The sequence below is a fragment of the Lynx rufus genome, unplaced genomic scaffold (genome assembly GCF_022079265.1).
Source record: "Lynx rufus isolate CCGP_SWC_20201006 ecotype Redwood Valley unplaced genomic scaffold, mLynRuf1.p SCAF_27, whole genome shotgun sequence".
Lineage (NCBI taxonomy): Eukaryota > Metazoa > Chordata > Mammalia > Carnivora > Felidae > Lynx > Lynx rufus.
In genome coordinates this window covers 37,704-62,441 of record NW_025814842.1, presented here as the reverse complement: position 1 = coordinate 62,441, position 24,738 = coordinate 37,704, and the positions used below count along the sequence as shown (strand labels likewise).

The 24,738-nt window shown below is 50.9% G+C and overlaps 1 long non-coding RNA gene across 3 annotated transcripts in view; it reads left to right on the top strand.

Annotated features, from left to right (window-relative positions):
• The window catches only part of LOC124519298 (uncharacterized), a 46,116-nt gene extending 26,151 nt beyond the window's left edge, over window positions 1–19,965 (top strand). For all 3 annotated transcript variants that reach the window (XR_006964079.1, XR_006964078.1, XR_006964077.1), the window contains one exon: window positions 19,554–19,965. This is a non-coding gene — a long non-coding RNA (uncharacterized LOC124519298). The remainder of the gene's footprint in view (window positions 1–19,553) is intronic.
• Window positions 19,966–24,738: the final 4,773 nt, after the last annotated feature.

Sequence of the window (24,738 nt, the reverse complement as noted above, 5' to 3'; positions counted from 1 at the left end):
AGAGCTGGAAGTTGTGCCGAGACCCGGAATCTGAAATGGAAGAGGCCCGCCAGGTGCCCTCTGTCGCTGCCTTCTCCCCGCGGTGCCCACCCCAGCCCCAGCCCTGGACCGGCGGACTCTGGCTGTTCACGAGGCTGCAGTGTCCCCTACCAGACAGCAGTGTGTTTCTCATCAGTGCCACGAAGCCATGTGACTTTGAAGCAGATGAAATGTACACTTTCCCCAAGCGTGACCCAGAGGATGTGAGGTTCATGCCGGAGGCAGTTCTAAAATTGGACGGGTAACTGCTGCTTCTGCTTCCTGTGATGGTTTTTGTAAGATCACACCACACTCACGCCTTCACAGAAAACAGCTAGAAAATCTGTACAGAGTGCAAACGGGAGCCTCGTGAGGGTACTGAGGAGCAAAGAGCGCAGAAGAGAATGCTCCTTTCCGCCTCCAGCTGGGCCACGTGCAGGGGCCACGTGCAGCTGGGCCGTGCGGGAGCCAGTCTGAGGGGGAAAGCCGCTCTTTGTGGCCTGGAGAATGAGATCAATACGGCTGACGGAGCTTGGCCGCTGCGGTTTGGGGAAGAAGTGTACAGGGAATCTGCACCCCTGCCTGACCGGACCGCGTGCACACAGCATTCCGGAAGCAACCGGGCAAGGACAAGACCTGAACGGAGGCTGGAGCTGCGGCCCCAGGGACCTGAGTTAGCGCAGCTGACATCACCACCCGCCGAACCAAATGAGACACGGCACTGGCAAAAAATAACAGAATCCAGAGCCGCCTCCAGACCACATTCACAATGTGGACGTGGTTCAAAATCGCCACCCGACATGCAAAAGACTAAGTCAGTGGGACGTATTCCTCAGAGAAAGGAACGTGAACGAAGAGAGAGCCCAGGGTGCCCCAGGGTCAGGACAGCAGGTGGGGCTTGTACTTCATGCACCACGACTCTCGGCGGCTAGCTGCAGAGACATTGGCGTTACGTCCCCTTGCAAGTGACACTGTACGACTTGCACCGGGACCTTCTTTGTCCCTGGGTCAGAAATCTATTTCATCTCATAATAACACAGCTACTACAGCTCTTTCAGCTAGCGTTAGTGGTAGGGTTCTCCAATCTCTTTTAATTTTTTTAATATTTATTTATTTATTTGAGGGAGGGGCAGAGAGAGAGAGAGGGAGAGAGAGAGAGACTCCCAAGCAGGCTCCACACTGAGTGTGGAGTCCAACACGGGGCTCGATCCCACAACCCTGGGATCATGACCTGAGCTGATCATGACCTGAGCTGAAATCAAGAGTCAGACTCTTAACCGACTGAGCCACCAGGAGCCCCTTATTTGTGTCTTTCTATTTAGAGTGGACATGGGCAGGCAGAACATAGTTGAGTCTTGCTTTCTTACTCAGTCTCTCGAATTACGCCTTTCGATTGGGGTTTGTAGAGCATTTTCATCTGATGCCACTGTTGAGTAGAGTCGGCCTTAAATCTATGATCTTGCTATTTTGTGTTATTGTCCATCTGGTTTTCATTTCCCTTTTCCTCTTAATCTGCCTTCTTTTGAATAACTTGAGCATTTTTTGTGATTCCATTTAATCATATCTTTGCTGGTTCCCTGTAATTGTGTGTGTGTGTGTGTGTGTGTGTGTGTGTGTGTGCGTGCGCGCGCTCACAAGCGTGCTTTAGGGTTTGTAATGCACAGCTTTAACTTATCACTGCCCATTTTCACGTAATATCATTCCCCCTTGATGACAGTTTGGTAACCTCACAGCAGCACAGCTCCTTCCCTTGCCTGGGGCCTCAGTGGTGCTGTCCCCGTGCATTTTGTCCTTCATGTGTTAGACACCCCCCAAGAAAGCACCTCTTTCTTCACATCAGGTCTCTGTGCAGCATCATCTTCTTTCTGCCTGAAGGACTTTCTTTTTTTTTTTTTATGTTTTATTTATTTTTGAGAGAGACAGAGACAGATCAGTGCGCAAGCCAGGGAGGGGAAGAGAGAGAGGGAGACAGAGAATCCGAAGCAGGCTCCAGGCTCCGAGCTGTCAGCACAGAGCCCAATGCGGGTCTCAAACTCACGAATCGTGAGATTGTGACCTGAGCCGAAGTTGGATGCTTAACCGACTGAGCCACCCAGGCGCCCCTGAAGGACTTTCTTTAACATCTCTTAGTGTTGATATGCTGGTGATGATGAATTATTGTAGCTTCTGTAGGTCTGAGAAAGTTGTTTTACCTTCTTCCTACCATTTGTTGCTGGGCATAGAATCATGAATCAACACTTTTCTCTCAGTGCTTTGCGGGCCTTGGTCCCCTCCCCCTGTCGCCCCATTTCCGATAAGGAATCTGCCTCACGTCTCCCTCCTTCTCGTGTGGGTAGCATGTGTCTTTATCTGATCTTAAGATTATCTTGTTATAATCCTCTATAAGCAATTTAATTATGATGTGCCTCCTTCAGACCTCTTAGACTCAGGGTTCATTAAGCATCTTGGACATGCAGGTTTACAGTTTTTTAAAAATCAAGTATGGGAGATTTTCAGTCATTATTTCTTCAAATATTTTGTCCTGTTGTCTTCTTTTCTTTCTCTTTCTGGGACTCTGATGACATGTATGTTAGGCCATTTGAAGTCATCCCCCAGTTAACTTTCTGCTCATTTTCTCTGGTCTGTTTTCTCTCCATATTTCATTTTGGATGGTTTCTATTACATGTATTCAAGTCCATTAAATTTCTCTTTCTCAGTGCCTGATCTGCTCTTAATCTCATCTGGTGAATTTTCATCACAGACCCTGTAGGATTTGTCCCTGAAAGTCTGATTTAGGTCTTTTTCATTTCTTCCCTGTCTCTGCTGAGCCTCATCCATGTTCTCATAGCTTCTGGAGCACAGGTTACGGTGACAGTAATGACATTCCGTCTTTGTCCATGAGTTACTTCATCTGCCATTTGTGTGTCGGTTTCAACCAATGACTTTTCTCATCACGTGATGTGGTTTCCTGCTGTTTTCTGTACCAGGTGATTTCCCTTTGGCTGATAGACATTGCATATTTTTCTTTGTTCGCTCCTGGACGGTTTTGTATTCCTGAAACCATTCTTGAGCTTTATTCCTGGGATAGAGTTGTGTGACTTTGAAACAACTTGTACATTTATGTTTGATTTTAAGCACTGTGAGATGGGATTGGAGTGACCTCAGTCTCGGGCTGATCATGCTCCTCCCCTGGGGTGACGCCATTCTGAATACTCCACACGGTCTCCTCTGCGTTACGAGGCTTTCCTGAGCCACGTGTTACCTGGTTGGAACACAGAGCCGTTCTTGGTTCTGCGTGAGCTTCACGGGTTATTCCCTCTCATTCTCGTTTGGTATTTTATTCTGTACCGTTGGGTAGTTCCCTTACATTTGCACACAGTTCAGTATTCAGCTGAAGACTCAAGGGGACCCATTGAGAATCTGCAAAGATCTCACCCTCCTGTCACAGTTCTTTCTTCTCTCGTGGTCCTCCAGGTAAGCATGAGTCACCTACCCTTCCCGGACTCCTAGGGCCATCCCTTCACACAGGGAGATCACCGGCTTCTCCACCCTGTGCTGAAGCCTGAACTCTCTCTCTGCAGACAGCAGTCCCAATACAGGGCTCACCTTGTCAGCTGCACGTACCAGTGGTTTCGTCCGGTGCTGCCTGAGGCCCACTTTCTAAAAACAACTATTCAATATATCTCTCCCTCCACCACAATTCTTAGTTTTATAGTAAGAAGGGTGAATTTGTTCCTTGTTAACTTTGTCTTGGCTGACAGGAGAAGTATGAAAGATTTTAAAGCCGTTGTCATAAATATCTTCAATGAAGACAAATAACTATGCTTGTAAAAAATGAAAAAGTCAGAAATGTTGGCAGAAAAATCTGAACAATTGAAAAAATTTAGAATTCAACAGTACGATATCAGAAATAGCAAATTCATGACATGGACTTGACAGCTACACAGAGGTGACAGAGTAAATAATGAATAGAGCAGCACAAATGGTCTGATGTGAAAAAGAGCAGCGAAAAGGGTAGGAAGATAACAGAGTCGCAGGCACTCTCAATGAGACCAGTGGCTGCAAAGGAGGAGAGAAGAGGGAGGACGATAGACCAAAATATTTGAAGGAATCGTGGCTGGACCCATCCACGTGTGGGAAGACAGATCGTGCCACGCAGAATAAGGACACTGCCACAGACACAGCAGGATCAAACAGATGGTCAGCAAAGCCCAAAAACAAATATTGAAAGCAAAAGAGGAAAAGTGGCACTTTACATAGAGGGAAATAATGCTTTGATCAACAGCCAACCTCTTATTAGACTCTGTGGGGATCAGAAGAGAATGACAAATGAGAGTTGAGGTGCAGAAAACAAACAAAAAGGCCTTTCAATCTAGAACCCTGTATCTTCCATTTTCCCGGGATGTCCCATATGTCCCTCTATATCTCCTACATTCCCCTATGTGTCCCTATGTCCCCTTAAATCTCCTGTGTCCCCTATATCCCCCTATGTTCCCCATATCTCCTACATTCCCCTATGTCCCCTATGTCCCCCTATATCCCCTGCCACCCTATACCCCTATGTCCCCCTATTTCTATGTCTCCCTATATCTCTTATATCCCCTATATCCCATATGTCTCCCTATATCCCCCTACATGCCCCTATGTTCCCCTATGTCCCCTGTCACCCTATACGCCTATGTCCCCCCATATCCCCTATGTCCCCCTATATCTACTATGTACCCTCATATCTACTATGTGCCCTATGTCCCCTATATCCCCCTATGTCTCCTGTGTCCTCCTCTGTCCCCTGTCACCCTATACTCCTATGTCCCCCGTATCTCCTATGTCATCCTATATCTACTACGTGCCCCTATTTCTCCTATGTCACCCTGTATCTACTGTGTGCCCCTATATCTGCTATGTTCCCCATATCTCCTATGTCCCTTATGTCCCCTTATACCCTTTGTGTCTTCAATGTTTCCCCATATCCTTTATATTCCTCTGTATCTCCCTTATATCAAGTAAAAATATCCTTAAAGAGTGACTGTTGAAATAGAACTTTTTAAGATTTTAAAAAACTTAGAGAAATTATCACCAAAAAAAAAAAAAAAAACCTCACAGTTAAAGGAAGTTCTTTAGGATAAAGGAAATTATACCAGAAAAAGGAAACTTAGATCCTCAGAATAGAGTAAATAGCCTCAGAAATGATAAACATATAGGTAAATGTAAAAGGCTACTCATTTTATTTTGCTTCTTCCTCCTAACTTCTGTAAAGTAAAACCTATGATATCATTGGGGGTGTGGAGGGAGGAACAGGTGAAGCTCGGGATCTGCGGGGCACGGAAACTGCTCTGTGTGGTGCTATAACCATGGATGCCTGTGTGTTGTATGTTTGTCCAAACTCAGAGAACGTACAGCACTGAGAGTAAACCGTGAACTGTGGGTGAGTGTGATATGTGAGGACAGGTACCTCTCTGGCGGGGGGATGCTCATAACAGAGGAGGCTGTGCGTGTGTGGGGGCAGGGGGCATATGAGAAATCTCAGTACCTTACTCTGAATTTTGCTGTAAACCCTGAACTGCTCTAGAAAAATTAAGTCTTCAGATAAAACTGTAATATTTCTTCTGAGCTTTATAAGGTGTGTAGATGTATTGCACGCTGCAGCATGAAGGGGGGGAGGTGTGGCCAAGATGGCCGCAATATGTCTACATCTCACCGGAAATGGTAAAATGTTAATTGTAAGCGGCATCTGAAAAGTTAAAGATGGATATTGTGAACTCTGGAGAAACGACTAAAAATAGAAGCCAGTGGGACAAAAAGTGAAATAATGCAATCCACTTCCATTATATTGGCAGGTTAAAAAAAAAAAAGAACATGGCACATAGAAAACACATTCAAAAAAATTCTACATCTATTCATAATAAAACAAAGTCCAGAGAAGTAGACATAGAATTTCTTTAAAATGATATAGGCATCTACAAAAAACCGACAGCTAACATCCATAGCAAAAGATTAAATGCCTTCTTCGAGAATCAGGACCAAGGTGAAGATATCCATTCTCATTTCTCCATCCAACATCATGCTGCAATTCTTAGCAAGTGTGAAATAGCAAGACAAATAAATAAAAGGGGAACAGATTGAAAAGGAAGAAATAAAACTTTTTCCGTCGACGGCATGATATCTAGTATAAAGTACTAAAAAATACAAACAACTAAAAAGGCTGCTAGAACTCATAAATGAGTGTAACAAGGTCATAGGATACAAAGTCAACATATAGAAATCATTTGTTTTTCTATACACTACCAATAAATGATTAGAAATTGACATTTCTAAACTCTAAATTTCTAAATCATAACATACTTAGGAATAAATCATATAGACACAGGATCTATATGCTGAAGACCACAAAAACTGATGGAAAAAATAAAATGAGTGGGGAATTTGTCTTAGTCCATTTGGGCTGCTATAACAAAATGCCACAGACTGGGTGACTTCGAAAGAACAGCAGTTTGTTTCCCACAGTTCTGGAGGCTGGAAGGCCAAGATCAAGACGCCAACATGGTCATGTTCTGATGAAGGCCCCTTCTTAGTTCATGGCCAGCACCTTCTCTGTGTCCTCCCATGGTGGAAAGGACCAGAGATCTCTCTGGAGCCTCTTCTGAAAAGGCACCGATCCATTCGTGAGGACTCCAACCCTATGATCTAATCACCCCAAAGGTGTTTGGGCCTGTTGTTAATTTCTTGAGGAACCTCCATACTGTTTTTTGGAGTGGCTGCACCAGTTTGCCTTCCCACCAACAGTGCATGAGGGTTCCCTTCTCTACATCCTCCCTGATACCTGCTATCTTGAGTGTTTTTTTTTTTCAATAATAACCATTCTAACGTATGCGAGGTGACATTATGGTTTGGTTTGCATTTCCCTGAGGATTAGTGATATTGAGCATCTTTTCATATATCTGTTGACCATCTGCGTGTCTTCTTTTGAGAAATGTCTCTTTGCATCCTTTGTTTATTTGTAATCGAGTTGTTTATTTCTTGCTATTGAGTTGTATGAGTTCCTTATTTTTTCAATATTAGCCTCTTACCAGATGTACAATTGGCAAATATTCTCTCCCCATCTGTAGGCTGTCTCTGCACTTGTCGACGGTTTCCTGTGCTGTGAGGTAGGTTTTCAGTTTGACTGAATTCTATTTGTCTATTTTTGCTTTTGGCGCCTGTAATTTTGGGGTCGTAGCCAAGAAGTACTGTACAGGCCAATCTCAAGAAGCTTTTCCTCTATATTTTCTCGTAATGATTTTATGGTTCAAGGTCTTAGGTTTAGGTTTTTAATCCATTTTGAGTTGGTTTTTACATGGGGAGTGAATTAAGGATCCGATTTCATCCTTCTGTGTGTGGAAAACCAGTTTTCCAAACACTATTTGTTGAAGAGAGTTTCCCCGTTGTGTGTTCCCGGCACCTTTGTCAAAGGTCAATTTACCATAAATGTGGGGAGTTATTTCTGAACCCTCTATTCTGGTCCATTGCTCCAAATGTCTGTCTTATGCCAGTACTATGGTGGTTTGATTCCTGTAGCTTTCTAGTACATGTGAAATCAGGTAGTGGGAAGCCTCCCACTTTACTGCCTGAACAACCGTGCTGGTAACTTCTGCACTGCCATCTTGGTTCATATTTATTGTAGGCGTTTGTGGGTCAAGGTTAAGGTTAGAAGGCAGCGATTGTCAGGATGGATAGAAAAAGAAGAGCCAAGTATATGCTGTCTACGAAAGCTGCACTTTAAATACAAAGACACAGATAGTTTGAAATAAAATCAAAATCATAAAAATTGGGAAGGGAGAAGTAAATTGCCTCTTTACACCTCTTTGTGCACATATCATAAATACATCTGTATCCAGAATCATACATAAAAAATTTTTTTTAAGTTTCTTTCTTCATTTTGAGAGAGAGAGAGAGAGAGAGAGAGAGAGAGAGAGAGAGAGCCAGCGAGCTTGGGAGCGGGGCAGAGAGAGAGGGAAAGAGAGAATCCCAAGCAGGCTCCATGCTGTCAGCACAGAGACCGATGCAGGGCTTGAACTCAGGAACCGTGAAATCATGACCTGAGCCGAAATCAAGAGTCAGACACAACCGACTGAGCCACCCAGGCGCCCCAGGAAAAAAATCTTAAAAAAACTTGCAAACACTTACTACAGGTGAGGGGACAACTGGATACCCACATACAAAGGAATGAAGTTGAACCCTTATCTCACCCCATAAAAAAAATGAACTCAAAAGACATCAAAGGCCTATGTGTAAGAGCAAAATTATAAAATTTGTAGAAGAAAACATAGGCATAACCCTCCGTGACCTTGGATTTGGCAGTGACTTCTTTTTGTTTTTTTCCATTTCGTTGAGTTTTTATTCAAGTTTTTAATTATTTTTAAACATTTAAATCCAAGTTAGTTAACATATAGCGTAATAATAATTTCAGGAATAGAATCTTACACACAACACCCAGTGCTCTTCCAACAAGTGCCCTCTGTAGTGCCCCTCCCCCCTTTAGCCCATCCCCGCACCCAACACCCTGCCAGAAACCCTCAGTTTGTTCTCTGTATTTAAGAGTCTCCCTCTCTGGTTTTATATTGTTTTTGCTTCCCTTCCTCTAGGTTCATCTGTTTTGTCTCTTAAATTCCACATATGAGTGAAACCATATGATATTTGTCTTTCTCTGACTGACTTACTTCACTCAGCATAATATACTCTAAGTCCATCCATGTTGGTGCACATGGCAAGATTTCATTCTTTTTGATCACCGAGTACTACTCCATTGTATATATGAGCCACATTTTCTTTATCCATCCATCAGTCGATGGACATTTGGGCTTTTTCCATATTTTGGCTGTTGTTGATAGTGCTGCTATAAACATTGGGGTGCACGTCCCCCTTCGAATCAGCATTTTTGTATCATTTGGATAAATACCTAGTAGTGAAATTACTGGGTCATCGGGTAGTTCTGTTTTTATTTTTTGGAGGAACCTCCACACTGTTTTCCAGAGCGGCTGCACCAGTTTGCATTCCCACCAGCAGTGCAAAAGAGATACTCTTTTTCTCCGCATCCTGGCCAACATCTGTTGTTTGCTGAGTTGTTAACGTGAGCCGCTCTGACAGGTGTGAGGTGGTATCTCAGTGTGGTTTTGATTTGTGTTTCCCTGATGATGAGTGATGTTGAGCATTTTTTCATGTGTCGGTTGGCCACCTGGATGTCTTCTTTGGAAAAGTGTCTCTTCATGTCTTCTGCCCATTTCTTCACTGGATTATTTGTGTTTTGGGTGTTGAGTTTGATAAGATTTTGGATACTGACCCTTTATCTGATATGTCATTTGCAAATATCTTCTCCCATTCCGTCGGTTGCCTTTTAGTTTTGCTGATTGATTCGTCCGCGGTGCAGAAGCTTTTCGTTTTGATGAGGTCCCCGTAGTTCATTTTGCTTTTGTTTCCCTGGATTTGGCAGTGATTTCTTAGGTATGATATCAAAGCTCCAGGAACATAACAAAAACATAATTTTTCTCCCTTAAAGTGAGAAACTTTAGTGCATAAAGGAGAAAATTAAGAAAGGAAAAGGATAATTCACAATCCACAGCCCAGAATGGCAGAAAATATTTGTGAAGCGCGCATCTGCCGAGCCGTCTGTGGTCCGGGGGCCGCCCCGTCACCCTTCCTGCTCCCCTCGGAATCTGGCGAGTGGGCCTTGGTCATCTTCCGCGTGGTTAAGGAGTGAGTGCTGGACTGTTGTAATTCAGAAACAGTGATTGAGCTCAGAGTCATTTCCGTTATCACCCTCAAAGGCCGATTGCCTCGGTGTGCTTCCTGAAGAACACACAGTATTTGCAAATCTCTGAGAACCACGAAACTGTCTTCACTTTTCTGCGAAGTGTGTCTTCTTATTTACATTAGTGACCCTTTTCAAGCTGTGTTCGATGGTGCCGCCACCACCCCCCCCCCCCCACCCCCCGCTCTGGTTTCTTTCTCTGCAAGTGGCCGTGGCGGTTTGGCTCTTGGCTCCGTCTGCCCTACGCTGTGTGTCAGGGCCAACCACTCTGACTCCTGGTGGTGTTTACTTTCTCTGGAGATTTGGAGATGAGCTCAGACGCTCAGCCTGCGACTGAAAGTGACGGCCGGCTTTTCCTTATCACCACTTCCCACCTCCCGCCCCCTCTTTTCTTCTGGCCTGTCTCGGAGGTACAGAGATTTCTCTTTGAAGGGAAGGTTCTGGAGAAATCAGACAGATACAGAAAGAATGCAACCAATCCCTGCCTTATGCTGATGGCCCAGGAGGATGGACGCATGGCGGTGAGTGGTTTTCCTCAGTAGAATATTAAAAACCCTTTCAGTAATAGATCATTTTGTAGTGTCCCGTGTTTCCTCGCGCTGCTAAGAATCTGAATGATGTTAAGGAGGGAAATTCTTTGTCTCCTAACAATGTCGAGAGGGAGACCCATTTTAAACGATGTTATCAAGGTAACTTCCGGCTCACGATGAATGAGGACCCGGCCCCGTGCCCCGTGAGGTCTTCCGCCAGGAGCACGGGCTCCCGGCAGGCAGCTGTCTGGAGATACAGGGAGAGCAAAAACAGCTCACCTACCGTGGGCCAAACCCCGGGCATAGCCTTGGGAGCCTGGAGTGCTCCAGCAGGACCCCACAGATTGGCACACCTCACCATGGGCTCCTGTAGGAAATCATGAGGGAAAGAGGAGGAGCTGTGCAGTGGCGAACACGACCCTGAGCATAGCTTCTGCTCCCACCCTGGCCACAGGCTCTGTGATGGGTTTCCAACAAGCCCCTCCTCTTCCTTGGCCCGGGTGTCCTTGCTTCTGGAAAAGCGAACTGGACGCATCCACATCATGCGAGAGGTGCCTATGTGTTGGAGGTGTGCAGTTGTCTTCCCTGGCATCAGTGCACCTGCAAGACCCCAGCCCCATGGGTCCTCCCTGCCCAACTGCCCTCTAGGAGGAGCTTCAGCAACACACTTAGTGGTTTGAGGTCCTTCGCTGGTGCCATTTTATAGGGCCCCCAGCATTTCCTGAGGACAGGTGGGAGGGAGGCTAGTTGGTTACAGCGAGAGGCGGCACCAGACCGGGAAGGCCAGGCTTGTTCACTTTCACTTGGTTCCCTCACATTCATCAGTGGGGGGCTGAGTGTGGCTTGTTCTTCCCAATCATGTGCGAAGTGTATAATTTATCCCAAAGGGATTTTGTTTTAATGAGAGGCTAGATCGTAGGAGAGAGTCATTATTTAGATAATATGCACATATCAGGTTAATTTTAAATCAACTTTTAGGTCAATCTATCTTAATTATTCAATTAACTGTTTTTGACTGGGAATTCCAATAATTATATTAGCATAACACGTGGCAATGTGATTGCCTTTTGGATTCTGTTCCTTGCGATGCCAGAGTCAGCTCCTTGGCTCTCACCCTGGGCATATGTTCAGTGTGTGTGTGCATGCAGGTGCTCCCTGTGCATATGTTAAGTGCGTGTGTGTGTGTGCACGCTGGTGCATTGAGGGTGTTTTTCCTGGCTATTAATGAATGCATTTTCTAAAATTTTTTTTTTAACGTTTATTTTATTTTTGAGACAGAGAGAGACAGAGCATGAACGGGGGAGGGGCAGAGAGAGAGGGAGACACAGAATCGGAAGCAGCCTCCAGGCTCCGAGCCATCAGCCCAGAGCCCGATGCGGGGCTCGAACTCACGGTCCGTGAGATCATGACCTGAGCTGAAGTCGGATGCTTAACCGACTGAGCCACCCAGGCGCCCCAATGAATGCATTTTCATGGCACATATTGATATCAGAGAGCCCTGCCTTTATTTAAAAAATTGTTTTTAATACAATTTTAATTTTTGACTATTTTTAGATTTAGAGAAAATCCTGACAATAATTTCTCATATACTTCACCTCCAGGCTCCTCTATTATTAATGTCTTACTTTAGTATGGCCCATTTGTCACAATTAATTAACTAATATTGGTATACTGTTATTAACTAAAGTAACGCATTGTGTCAGGTTTCCTTGCCTTTTTCCGTAGCGTACTCGATCTGTACCCAGAATCCCATCCAAAACACCACTTTCCAGTTAGTTATCACATCTCCTTAGAAGTCTCTCGGCTGTGACAGATTCTCAGACTTCTCCCATCTTGTGGTGATTTGGGCAGTTTTAAGGAGGAAGGTCCCTCAGTAAGGATTTTTCTGTGCTCTTCTCAGGATTACACTCGGGTGGCATTTGGGACACAGACCACAGAAGGGAAGCAGCACCCTCAGCACACCCTGTCGGGGTCCATGCTGTCAAAACAACTCGTCACTCGGGGTGTGACCTGGGTCACTTGACTGAGGTTGTGTCTGTCAGATTTCTCCACCGTGAAGGTACTGACTCCCCTCCTCTTACACTGTACTCTTTGGAAAGCAGTCGTTATGCATGCAATGTCTTTATTTCTTAAGCTGCTTTATTGAGATGTGTGGAGGGACAGTTGTGTGCCCCCAAACGTCAGTCTGGGGAGGCTGTGCATGCCATGGGTTACTTGAGCTTGAATTTGGGAGGTCACGGGAAGCAACTTCCCGCAGAGGCCTGGGTGCTCTGAAAGCAGAGAGCGTCAAAGCAGCCGGCTACTTTGCCGGGAGGACGCGATAGGGGTGTGGGAGGTGGGGGTGGGGACAAGCTAAGGAGCCCCTCTTACTCACGAATGCCTGAAGATCCCACACTGAGCCAGAGCCACCACCCTGATTTCCTGGCAGCGTTGAGGCCTCAGCCAGGTGGCCGTCCCCCTTCCCCACGCCCCAGGGAGGAGCTCTCTTCCTGGAAAGGGAGGCGCTGTCACCACCATGGAGCCTCAGGCAACATCATCCGCCGTCCTGGCTTCCTGGCAGGACTGGGAGAGAAGGCAGGGGCACCTACTGAGCCTGGCCCGGCCCACAGGAATCGACTCTGTGGACAGATTCCCTACCCAGCATATTTAGGAGAGAAAAGAGGTCTGCTACAGACCACATGTTTGTGTCCCTCTAAATGCATACACCGAGACTGAACCCTCCGTGTAATGCTGTTAGACGCTGAGGCCTTTGGGGTGATTAGGTCTTGGGTTGGAGCTTAGCGCCCTCGTAAAGCAGGCCCCTCACCCCTTCCAGCGAGCCTGCGCACACACGAGGAGACGCCATCTGTGAACCTCACGAGACAGCAGATCCGCTGGCTCCTTGATCTGGGACCTTCTGCCCGCAGACTGGTGGATAGTCGTCTGGTCTTCCTAAGCCACTCAGGCTGAGTGATCTGTGACGGCAGCTCGAGGGGACTCGCTGTTCGGTGGTAAAAACACACAACGTAAAAGTTTCTATAGTAGCCTTTTTAAACCAATCGTTCAAGGATAGTCAGCCTATTCGCGCTATTGTGTGGGCATCCCCACGGTCCATCTCCAGAATGTTCCATCTCCCCACCCTGAGACACTGGCCCTGTTACACACAGACCCCCACCTGCTCCCCCAGCCCCGGCTCCACTGTCTACTCAGTGTCTGTGAATCTAACGACGCTGGGACCTCGTGTGAGTGGACCCTAGTGTGCGTCCTTCTGTGTCTGTGAGTCTGATGACTCTGGGGCCTCATGCGAGCAGGTCCTAGTGTGTGTCCTTCTCCGTGTGACTTCTTTCACTCAGCACAGTGTCCTCAAGTTTCACCCCTGTGGTAGCACATCCCAAGAGGTCCTCCTTTCTAAAGCCTCAGTAACATCCCATCGTGTGCCTGTGTTGCTTATCCGCTCATCCGTCGCCGGATGTCCTGAGTTGCTTCCGGTTACCAGCTGTGTGAATAGTGTTGCTGTGAACATGGCTGTACAAGTATCTCTTCTTCTTTTTTTTACTTTTTAGAGTTTATTTATTTTTAAGAGAGAGAGCATGGGCAGGGGAGAGGCATAGAGAGAGGGAGACGTAGAATGCAAAGCAGGCCCCAGGCTCTGAGCTGTCAGCACAGAGCCCGACGTGGGGCTTGAACTCGGACATCACAAACGGCGAGATCGTGACCTGAGCAGAAGTCGGACGCTTAATCAACTGAGCCGCCCAGGCGCCCCTACAAATATCTCTTCAAGACCCTATGCCAGTGCTTTTGGGGATAGACCAGAAGTGGGACTGCCGGATCACATGATGATCTATTGTTAGCTTTTTGGAAAAACAAAAACAAAAACAAAAACAACCCTACCGTTTTCCATGGCAGCTGTACCATTTTACAACTTCCACCAACAGTGCACAAGGGTCCCCATTTCTCCATGCGGTTGCCAGCACTGGTTGTTTCCTGTGCTTTTTGTTTTTCTGATAGTGGCCACCCTAATGGGTACGAGGTAATGAGGGGCTTGGTTGCCTCCCTCCCTCCCTCTCTCTCTCCCTCTCTCTCTCTCTCTCTCCTTTTCTTTTCTTTTCTTTTCTTTTCTTTTCTTTTCTTTTCTTTTCTTTTCTTTTTTCTTTTCCTTTCCTTTCCTTTCCTTTTTTCTTTTCTTTTCTTTCTTTTTTGTTACTTGTGTGACATTCTTTTGACTTTAAACACAGTCTATGCTCAGTACAGAAACCCTAGAATGTAAAGTTATGAACATCAACACTAAAATACTCAGAGGAACTGACCATGTTTTGGCATCCACGTCCTGGTCTTAGAACCCAGAGAACTGGCCTGAAACATTATTGCTTGTGCTCATTAGGTTTTGAAGCAAACGTGTGTCCATGACGACTGGTTGGGCATCACTGTTGCAGTTCATGATGGTGGACTGCTCAACATGTTTGCCTCCAGCATATCTACACTCAAAGTGTAATTATTGATGCATATAAAGAAATGTCCATGGCATCAAAAAAACCAGGGTTCCAGTAGAGACAGAAGTTATGAGCAAACTAGAGATTTCAACAGATTTTAGAAAAGAAAGATGTGTTCAGGATATGTTCATGCAGAAAATCGATGGAGAGACCCCACACAAAATATGCTCATTTCAAGAAGAGATGCCCAGGCTGGGCTGTGACGTACGCCATCCGGTCCACTGTGAAGAGGTGAGAACGCGACCTGTCTCCCAGGCCAGTTGAGTCCAAAGAGCCACAAAGCTACGACATCATTTGTCTTCAGATTTCCCGGATTATCCACAAATCTGCTTATTCTCGTGCCCAAGTCCACACAGGCAAACACTCAACTGGTCTTGTGACTTGAAGCCTTGGTGTCTTCAGATTCCAAAGATTAATTAATCGGGGTGTCCGGTCGGTTTCCTTCTCCTGGGACCACATATGGGCTGTCCTGCCAGGTGGCCAGAGGCGTCCCCTGCCCGGGGGTTTGTCAGTGAGAAACTCCTGAATGAAATGAATTTCCTTTTTGTACAGACTAAACTCTTTAGCCCAGCACCTTCCGTCTGCACTGGCCCAAGATGAGCATTGAAGATCCTCATCTGTAATGAATTGCTTGGTCTGCCCATTTTGGTCACAGCTCTCTTGGGTTTTATAAGTAAAACTCTGGACTGTGCAAGCTACAGAAAGCTGCATGCTCTCTCTCCCTTTCTCCAGCGATGAGCCCAGGCAGGCAAGGGAGTTAAAATGCGTGACTTAATTTGATTTTCTTAATGTCCTGCTGGCTAACAGAGCTCCCTTCTCTGTGTTATTGTTTCAAATGCCGGGTTTGATTCCAAGACCGAGGCTGGAAGTGAAAGGTGTTTGCAGTAAATAGTTCATCAGGAAGCATTTCCAGCCTCTGTGTGGAGCGCAGCTTTCTGTGGGAGGGGGTTTCAGTTAACTAGGGACCTGGATTGCTCTGTGGGCCCACAACCCTTAACTCAGACGTCCCTCCTTTCCTCTGCATTTACTTAGGGGCTTTGCCCAGGACCTGGGGATGTGTGCCTGCATGTCCCCCCGCCCGGGAGACCTGCCCCCAAGGCTGCCCTCTGTGGCAGGTGTTCTGCGTCCCACCTGAGAGAGGAGGATGACTGCTGGGAATGGCAGAGCCAGACGTCAGCCTGAAGCTAACCTGCAGGAGCCCTTCTGGGACATAGAAGGCAGGGCCCGAGCAAGGGGGAAAGGAAGGGAGAGCGCCCTGGACCTTCCTGCCCGGGTGACAGTGGAGGAGGCCCTGAGTGGGTGGACTGGCCCGTGAGGCTGTCCTGGAGGGGAGCGGGTGCCAGGGAGGGAGGGAGGGAGCAGTCGCGTGGACACCCGGACCTGCCGAGGAGCTGGGGAAAAGATGCGTGGGGTGGACGTGACACTTGCATGAGACAGGCTGCTCCTTCCCCGGGCCTGGGACTCACTCCTGCTTCTAAGAGAGAAGGTGCCGGGCCCAGGGTGAAGCTCCCAGAGCCGGATTCCTGGACGGGGAGGCGGGGTTTGCCTCCAAAAGGAAAGCCGCGTGGCTCTAGGAGCAGATGCTCCATGTGAGCCCCCGGGTCGCCCTCTGACTCCCCACCGCACCCCCTCCCCCCGGGCACACAGATGTGGGGGCCGGTGTCTCTACACTCATGGATAAGGGGCCTGATGGGGTCTGGAGCGGAAATCCTTCTGCCATCAGCTCCGTCACAGGGAGACACATATGCACAAACACAGCGTCGTGCACGCGCACACACACACACACACACACACACACACACACCCATGCATATACAGAAACACACGCCTCTCTTCAGCTTGGGGCCCACAGTCCCCTACTCTGACCTTTACGGTGGAAGGAAACAGAAAAACCACCAAAGTCTGGCATCCATGGCATTTGGCTGATTGTGAAAACTGCACACTCACCCCCGGAAGAGAGTGTCTCATGTTTATCCTTCGGATAACAGTGGATTGAAATCAATCCAATCCCACACGGAATTCATTCTGGAGAATTTCACGTCTCCCCAGACGTGGGGCCCTGCCCAGGGTGGACGTTTGGCCTGGGAGCCCTTTTGTCCTTCTCCAAGGACGTTTTTGGATCTGACTGCCCTTTTCTCCTGTGGGGTTTTCCCTCCTGAAAGAAGAGAGGAATCGCTGGGTGTGGGACAAGAAATAGGACCCTTGCTTCCCAACATACACAGAACCAGCTACACCTGGACCCGTGGCATAAATTCAGGGGTGCTCTCAAAAACTTTGCCTGGAATGTGTCAGTGAGTTACTTGCGACGTTGGAGTAAGCATTTCTTAAATACACTGTGAAGAGCTCTAACTATAAAAGAAGAGACTAATACTTCGGAATACATTAAAAACCCAGTCAATGAAAATCACCTTAAAGAAAGTGAGGGGGAAGTTCAAGACGAGACGCTCACACCAGAAGGAGCGGACACAAAGTGATAGCCGCACTTGCGTCAGCCCCGGGGAGCCACGGTTTACCCCTGTCCTCTCAGCGATCAGGGCATCGGGCAGAGAGGGTGTTGCAGGCCCCAAGGCGGCAAGGTCCCTGGGCGCAGAGGGACCCTGGGATCCGCCTCCTCACGGCTCCCCCCCCCCCCCACCCCATGTCCTCGACTGCCCTTCCCGGGACCCAAGCCAGCTAGACACAAGCAGGTGGGTGAGTCAGGCTGTGGGTCTGCGTTGTGGGTGCCTGTGTTCCCAGCCTTGGGGGCGGGTGGGGGCAGGAGGAAGTGGCTCTGAGTCAGAGGGCCTATGGGGCTCATTTTCCAAGACACTGACCTCCCTGTGGCCCCAAAAGTAGGCCAGACAGAGAAAGGCGTGGGCTGTGGCTTCTGACTGTCCCGTGAGCAAGTAGACACAGACACAGACAGACACACAGGACAGGGACCTAGATACCCACAGACACACACAGATACACCCAGACACAGGCCCTCAGGCAGAGACAGCAGCAGTCACTGCTCGCTCCTGGCCAATGGCACCCTCTGCTGGGTGGGATCCCCAGAACAAGGTGAGAACTGGGCCCTGTGGGCTCCGGGGCAGAAGGAGGGAGCGGTTCCTTGTGCAGCCCCAGAGCTCACGTGTCCAGGTGCCCCTCTCCTCGGGGACTCCTGCCCCCTCTCCAGGCCCTACTCAAACCTCTGCTCCAAAAAAGCCATTCGGGGCTCCTGCTGAAATCCTTGGTGGCCAGGTTTTCATCAGCAATGGAGAGGGGAGCCTCAAAGGGCTAGTCTACAAGAAGGTGACCTCGGGGGGACTTTGAGCAGCAGGACAGGGCCTTTGGGAGGCAGCAGGGCCTGCTGTGGGCCCGGACATAGGGCCTGGGTCAGAACCCCCAGGGATGTGGAGATTCTGCATCAGCCCGACGGAAAGTTCTCAAGGGGACGGAGGGCTCCGAGGGAATCACTGGAGAACAGACTCCGCACCCCTGCCCTCTGCTCCCACAGGTCGTGCAGGGCTGGTGGGGTCTGCCCCCGGTCCCGACAGACCCTCTGGGGTGCAAGTCCGCAGGGCTGGTGCTCGGCCACCCTCTGCCGAAACAGCAAAACAGAAGCGCCTCCTTGGTGGCGGGGGGCAGGGGTGGTGCACGAACTCTGCAGCCCGCCCTGTGTGCTGACAGGTCTTCTTCGTGTGTTTGGGGGAAAATACGTAATTGGCAGCATTTGCCTCTTTCATCTCCTAAGACATCAAGTGCCAGCCCATCCCCCAAGGCTTTTGCGAGAAGAGTGATTCCTCAGTCCAGGCTGATGAGAGCCCAGTGGAGCCAGCGGCGCCCAGGGACTGGACCGGTCTCTCATCAGGTCACCTCTCTGCCGCCCTGTGGCCCCGAGGGTCTGTTAATAGGGTGATGGCTTTGGTGTGGCCCCGCTGGCCTTCTCCGTGGCATCCTGCCTTACTCGCGTGAAGGGAGCGGCAGACAGGACCTGGGCACATCGAAGGTCCGGACGCTTTCCCTGGTGTCCACAGCTCTGTGCCGGTAGGGCAGTGTCGCAGGGCTCACGATGACGAGAAGCAGCTGATGGGCTGACTCGCCAGGTCTCCAGTCTGAGGGCGGCTGCGGCCAGCAGGAAGCAGACCACCCTCCCTCACCCGGGACGAGCCCGGAGGCTAGGGCGCGAGCCTGAGCTGCGAGCCTCGGGCTGAGGGCACAGCCTGTGGACCAGGGAGCAGCTGTCTCAGCCCAGGGGAGCGGGGACATAGCCCCGCCCCTCCTGCCCCGTCCTGCTACGCGTCCAGCACCAGGCGAGGGAGGGCCCCCGCTCAGACCCACAGCCCACCCCGCCTGGGCTTCGGATGCTGAGAGCTACCAGCTTCCCTCATCGGGGACGAGGTGCAGCCACCTGAACCCCACCCCGGGACGGAGCCACCAGCTTCCCTCATCGGGGACGAGGTGCAGCCACCTGAACCCCACCCCGGGACGGAGCCACCAGCTTCCCTCATCGGGGATGAGGTGCAGCCACCTGAACCCCACCCCGGGACAGACCTACCAGCTTCCCTCATCGGGGACGAGGCAGAGACACCTGAATCCCATCCCAGGACAGACCTACCAGCTTCCCTCATCGGGGACGAGGCAGAGACACCTGAATCCCATCCTGGGAAATGTGAGAACCAAGTATGCGCCAATCAGAAGGGCAGAGAGCAGCAGCCTGACCGTCGATCGTGGGTCAGATACAGTGTAAGCTCCAGGCAAGGGTGCAGGGCTTTGAGATTTAATGTGAGTTTCCCCCTCCTCTCCCACCAGGCGCTGCTCACCCCTTTGCCCTTCCTTCTTCACAAGCAGGAGGCCTGGGTGCCTCGGGAAACAAATAAGCAGAAAGCAAGGAAGAGGAGTAGCTTCTTGGAATTCGATGTAAAAGTTCAGGCCTTAAGTTGGATAAAGTCAGCGAGGAGGATTTGGGAGGAAACACGCTAAGTGAGAGCCAGGCCCTTCTGCCTCTGTTCCTCGGGGTGCCGAACGCAGCCAGCTGAGAACTTTGCATGGGCCTCTCCAGAGGGCCTGCTCCAGGACCAGAGCTGGGAGACTGGTCACACTGCAGGAGAACCCATTCAGGTACGTTCAAAACTCGGGCTTGCTCTCTCGCCAGGGAAGGCCTTTGCTCTGTGGGCCGACAAGGATGACGGGGGCTCCACCCGCCAGCCGGGAAGACCGCCAAAGCCCCTGGGGGCCGCTTCGCTTCTAATGGTCACCCACGGGGGCCTGCTGGGAGGCACCCATTGCTTCCCACGCTGCCTGTCAGCAGTCTTGACCTTTCACAGGCTGTGGGACGGTGGACGTGTGATCCTCTTGTGGGCGGGGCCAGGTCCCCCTGAGCAGGGGTGTCTGGTGACGGCTGGGTTCCCACTTTGAGTGCAGTGCTGGGCGGTCCGGGATCTACTGAGGCCTTCTTAGGGCCTCAAGGGGAGTCCGCAGCCTAGGGCGGCAGCAGGACTCTGGGAGAGTTGGGGGCTTGACCACGAACACCGCATGATCTTCGAGTCTGGTGTAGACAAATATGCTGAATGAACAAATGGGGAATTGAGGAACGCGTGAGCCAGCGCACGTCTCCTGGAAACCAGACTTGGAACAGGTGGTTTTCACTACGCGTCCCAGGGTCTCTAACAGACCCTGTCCTCTGATTCCCCCTCCGTCCCTGCCGTAGGCCCAGATCTGGCTCACCTGGCTCTGGGTAGGGGTGGGGAAGGCTTGAGAGGGAGGCTTCCAGGTGACCACCAGTCTTGCTGGACTGCGGGGTCTATTGGGGCCCTCTCGGCTGGCACCACTGGTGGGTGGCAGGTCACTGGGATGCAGGAGCTGGTGCTCACACCCGGCCTGCCCGTGGTGAGCCCGCGGGCCCTCATGCAGAGGTCCCCCGGGTCAGAGGATAGACACGAGGCTCTTCTAACGGCACTGGAATAAGAGAGGAGGCTCCACTGCCTAACTCAGGCTCTTCCCTCATTGTCGTGTGGCCGTGAGAGCGCCTTTGTCCGGGTTAGGCTTCGCCGCTGCAGACGACCCTCTTGACATGTTTCCCAGCCTGTGTGGTTGAAGGAGACGACCACATGGCCTCGGGAACCTGTGGGGGCAGCTTGGACAGGAAGCCCCTCGTGGCTCAGCCACTTGCCACCGGAGCCCGAGTCTTTGGGGCACCATCTCCGCTGGCCGCTCTCCCTCTCGGCGCCTCTGAGGGCCGGTGATGTCGCTGCTCGCCGAGCGTTAGACTCCAGACAAGCAGCGGTTTTCGTGAAGTCCTAGCGGGTTGGTATCAGCAGTGCCACCTGAACAGAGTGGTGCAGCTGGGGACCCCGCGGTGGGGGAGCGGTGGAGCCGGGACCCCCAGCCGCTGGTCTTGACCACTCGACAGGCTTCTGCAGCCTCCCAGGAGCATGTGGCCTTAGCTCTGGGCTGGATCCTGGTCTGTCTGAATGGGGCCACGTGTCCGACCACGCGGGCGCCGTGATTCCCACGAGTCTCCGGGGCCCGGCATGGCATTTGCGCACGAGAGAGCCGCTTACTGAGCCGCTGTGGGGTGACTGACCGAGTGCAAGTACACATGTAGGGGAAGCAAGGAACAGAGACACTTCCCCCCACAACCAAACCCAGTGGAGTATGGGAGTGGAAATGAACATCTCCCCCACTTTCTGATTCATGCCGTCAGCAGAAACGTGGCTGTTCAAGCACCACGCTGGAAGCAGCTGCCGTATGCTCACCCGGCCATCCAGCGCCGTTCAGCAGTGCTCCCCGTCAGAAGAAATGGTGACAGGTGCTGGTGGACCGGGCATCTCTCTGCAGGGAGGAGATGCCACTGACGGCCAAGTCTGATTTGCTCTGCGATACGGAACTTCTACATGAGCGTAACAAGGAACTAGCTCAGCTCTTTCAAAAACCGGTTTCTTGGGGCGCCTGGGTGGCGCAGTCGGTTAAGCATCCGACTTCAGCCAGGTCACGATCTCGCGGTCCGTGAGTTCAGGCCCCGCGTCGGGCTCTGGGCTGATGGCTCAGAGCCTGGAGCCTGTTTCCGAGTCTGTGTCTCCCTCTCTCTCTGCCCCTCCCCCGTTCATGCTCTGTCTCTCTCTGTCGCAAAAATAAATAAACGTTGAAAAAAAAAAAAACAAAAAAAACCGGTTTCTTGGCGATCACAGCAGCCAGAATTTGAAATGGGCTACATGAGGCAGGGCGCCTTCGAGGGGTTCGGCTGGACTAGTCTCCCTCGTGGAGCAGAGGGGGTGCGTGCTGCCCTCCCCTCAGTCTCACCCACACGGCCCGTTCGCCCCAGGGCAGGGTCCAGCCACAGGCCTGGATGACGAGGGGCAGAGAATGCCGGTGGAAAAAGAAGGTAATGAGCTCCTGCGGGGAAGGAGGCAGGTGCCTAAGCAGTGCCAGGACACCCAGGTGGCCCGGACCGCCAACCCACCCCTCACCTGTGGCGGGTTCTATTCGGGCCTGTGAGCCGGGCCCGGGCTGTGCCCAGTGCACGGGCGGGCAGATCCCGAAGCGTGGGATGGAGCGTGTGGGCCTGAATGTGACGTGAATGCGGCCTGTTTCTGCATGTGGGCGTGTGTGAGTGTGCCTCGGTCTTGGGTTTTATTCTAGGCTGACCGCGTGCCCTCACTTCCTTGGTTCCTCATCTGTCCCGGACGTCACGGGGAGAAGGCAAAGGATGGGTGGGGCGGTGCCTGGCCGTGTGCCCAGCCACCCAGAGATCATGCCCAGGGCAGATGTCGCCCCGGCAAAAGGAGCAGCCTCCACGAGGCCTGGTCTACGCTGGGCCCCAGGGGCTGTAATCACAGCCCTGTGCTTCCTGTCATGCCTCAGCTTCCCGGGGTCTCTCTGGATAGCACAGCCCCACCCACACCCACCCCCACCCCCCTCTGGCTGCAGCCTCCAGCCCCGTGGTTCACGCTTCTCTGAGCCCAGCCTGCCTCTGGTTCCCTCTTAGGACCGCTTCTCCTTTGCGAGCATTTTCTCCTTTTCTCTTCCTGACACGCTTTGCTGCATCGTCATGCAGAACGAAGTCCGAGACGATTTCAGGCAGGTACTCCCAACCCTGAGACAGGTTTTAAAATAGCGACAGGATTCACATCCCACTTCCCGGCTGAGTGCTGTGAAGACTCTGCGAATGCGTTTTCCGTTTGCAAACTCGCTAACGTAAATCCCACAGGGAAAAGGAAATTGCTGATCTATTTTGGAGTGCAAGTATTTCCTCTGATGGGTTTGCTTCCTTTAGAAGGGTCCAAATAAAGCTCTGCGCAGATCCCTGCTTGTTTCCGCCCTTTTGCGAAAATTGAACGTATGAATCTCCTCCGTGGCCTTTATCGATCAAGGCCAAACCACGAAGATCGCTTACCACTGTGGAAAGCGAGACAGAGTCATGAAGCATGGGAGAAGGAGACCACGCCGTGGTCAGCAATGCGTCTGGTTGGGAGACTGTCTGGGTTCCCGTGGATACCTTTCGCCTGCTCACTTCCTGCCAGGTCCTGCCTTGCCCCAACAGCGAAGGCAGGCAACGTGCCGCTCACTGTGTTCACGGAAGCCGGTGTTGGTCTCTTCAGCTGTGATGCCCTTTCTTGCCCAGGCTTCCGGAATCCCCTCATCTCATCTCCGTGGACATCTTTGTCCTCACACATCTTTGGTTCCCGTGTGGTTAGTCCCAGGTAGGCAGGAAACAAGGTGGAAAAGGACACAGGACCTGACACTTCCCTGCAGTCTCTTGGTATGGAGCTGCCGGGGGACCCTGCGGCTTTTAGGTGGGAGAGCCGCTATGGGCACACACACGGGGCACGGTCCATGAGAGCCCCTGGGGTGGCCCCAGGGCAGGTGTGGCTTTTGGAGATTTGTCTGTGCAAATGCTCAGCCAAGGGGCAGATGGCAAGGCCTGCTGGGCAGCTGCTTGGAGTGTGGAAGCTGAGGGAATGGGACAAAAGGTGTGGCACAGGTGGGATTGGGCCACGAGCCCCGTGGCACCGGAGAAGGGACAGTCGCGGGTGAACCGTTGGGCTGACATCCCTGCATCGAGGGCGCCAGCAAGGCCTCTCCACGTGGGCCTCAGACTCCGCCTGTCCTGCTCGCCCGACCTTCGCGTCTTCCTGCTTCGTCCCCGTTGACTCTAGTCCCAGCAGGACAGACTCTCCAGGAAGACCCGCCTGAAACCGGTCTCTCATCTTCTTGGGAGAAGGGACTCCTCCCACTCTCAGATTCTCCCTTTTCTTCTCTCAGCATTCTTTCTGACGACACTTTAGATTACTTCTGTAATTCTTCTAGATGTTAAGCCCCTCGGGGCAGGGACCCAGTCTCTATCACTTGGATACAGACTCTGGTACCTTCATCATGTTAAGTGATTACTGGGCTTAGCTGTGTGCGTCCTGGAGGGCCTGCTGCTTCTGGCTCATCCTCGCACGACGACGTGAGTCAAACCCAAGGCTTGTCTCTCAGTGGGCCCTGCGAGTCCGGAGGGCCAACACCCATCCCTGGACCCCACATCAGAGGTAGGTCAGGCCTCGGTGGGTCACTTCAGCTCTCAGCACTCCAGACTCTTCGTCTGCTTGAAGTACACCAGCACCTGCTTGATGAGGCTGGCAAGAGGGACAGATTATATTACAGCCATTGGTAGAAAGTTACAAAGCAATTAGTTCATTGTGAGTACTCAAGAAATGGTACGAAATAGGGGCGCCTGGGTGGCGCAGTCGGTTAAGCGTCCGACTTCAGCCAGGTCACGATCGCGCGGTCCGTGAGTTCGAGCCCCGCGTCGGGCTCTGGGCTGATGGCTCGGAGCCTGGAGCCTGTTTCCGAGTCTGTGTCTCCCTCTCTCTCTGCCCCTCCCCCGTTCATGCTCTGTCTCTCTCTGTCCCAAAAATAAATAAACGTTGAAAAAAAAAATTAAAAAAAAAAAAGAAATGGTACGAAATAAATGTCACCAATTTGCGTTCTTGAACAGAGTTGGATTGCGGTC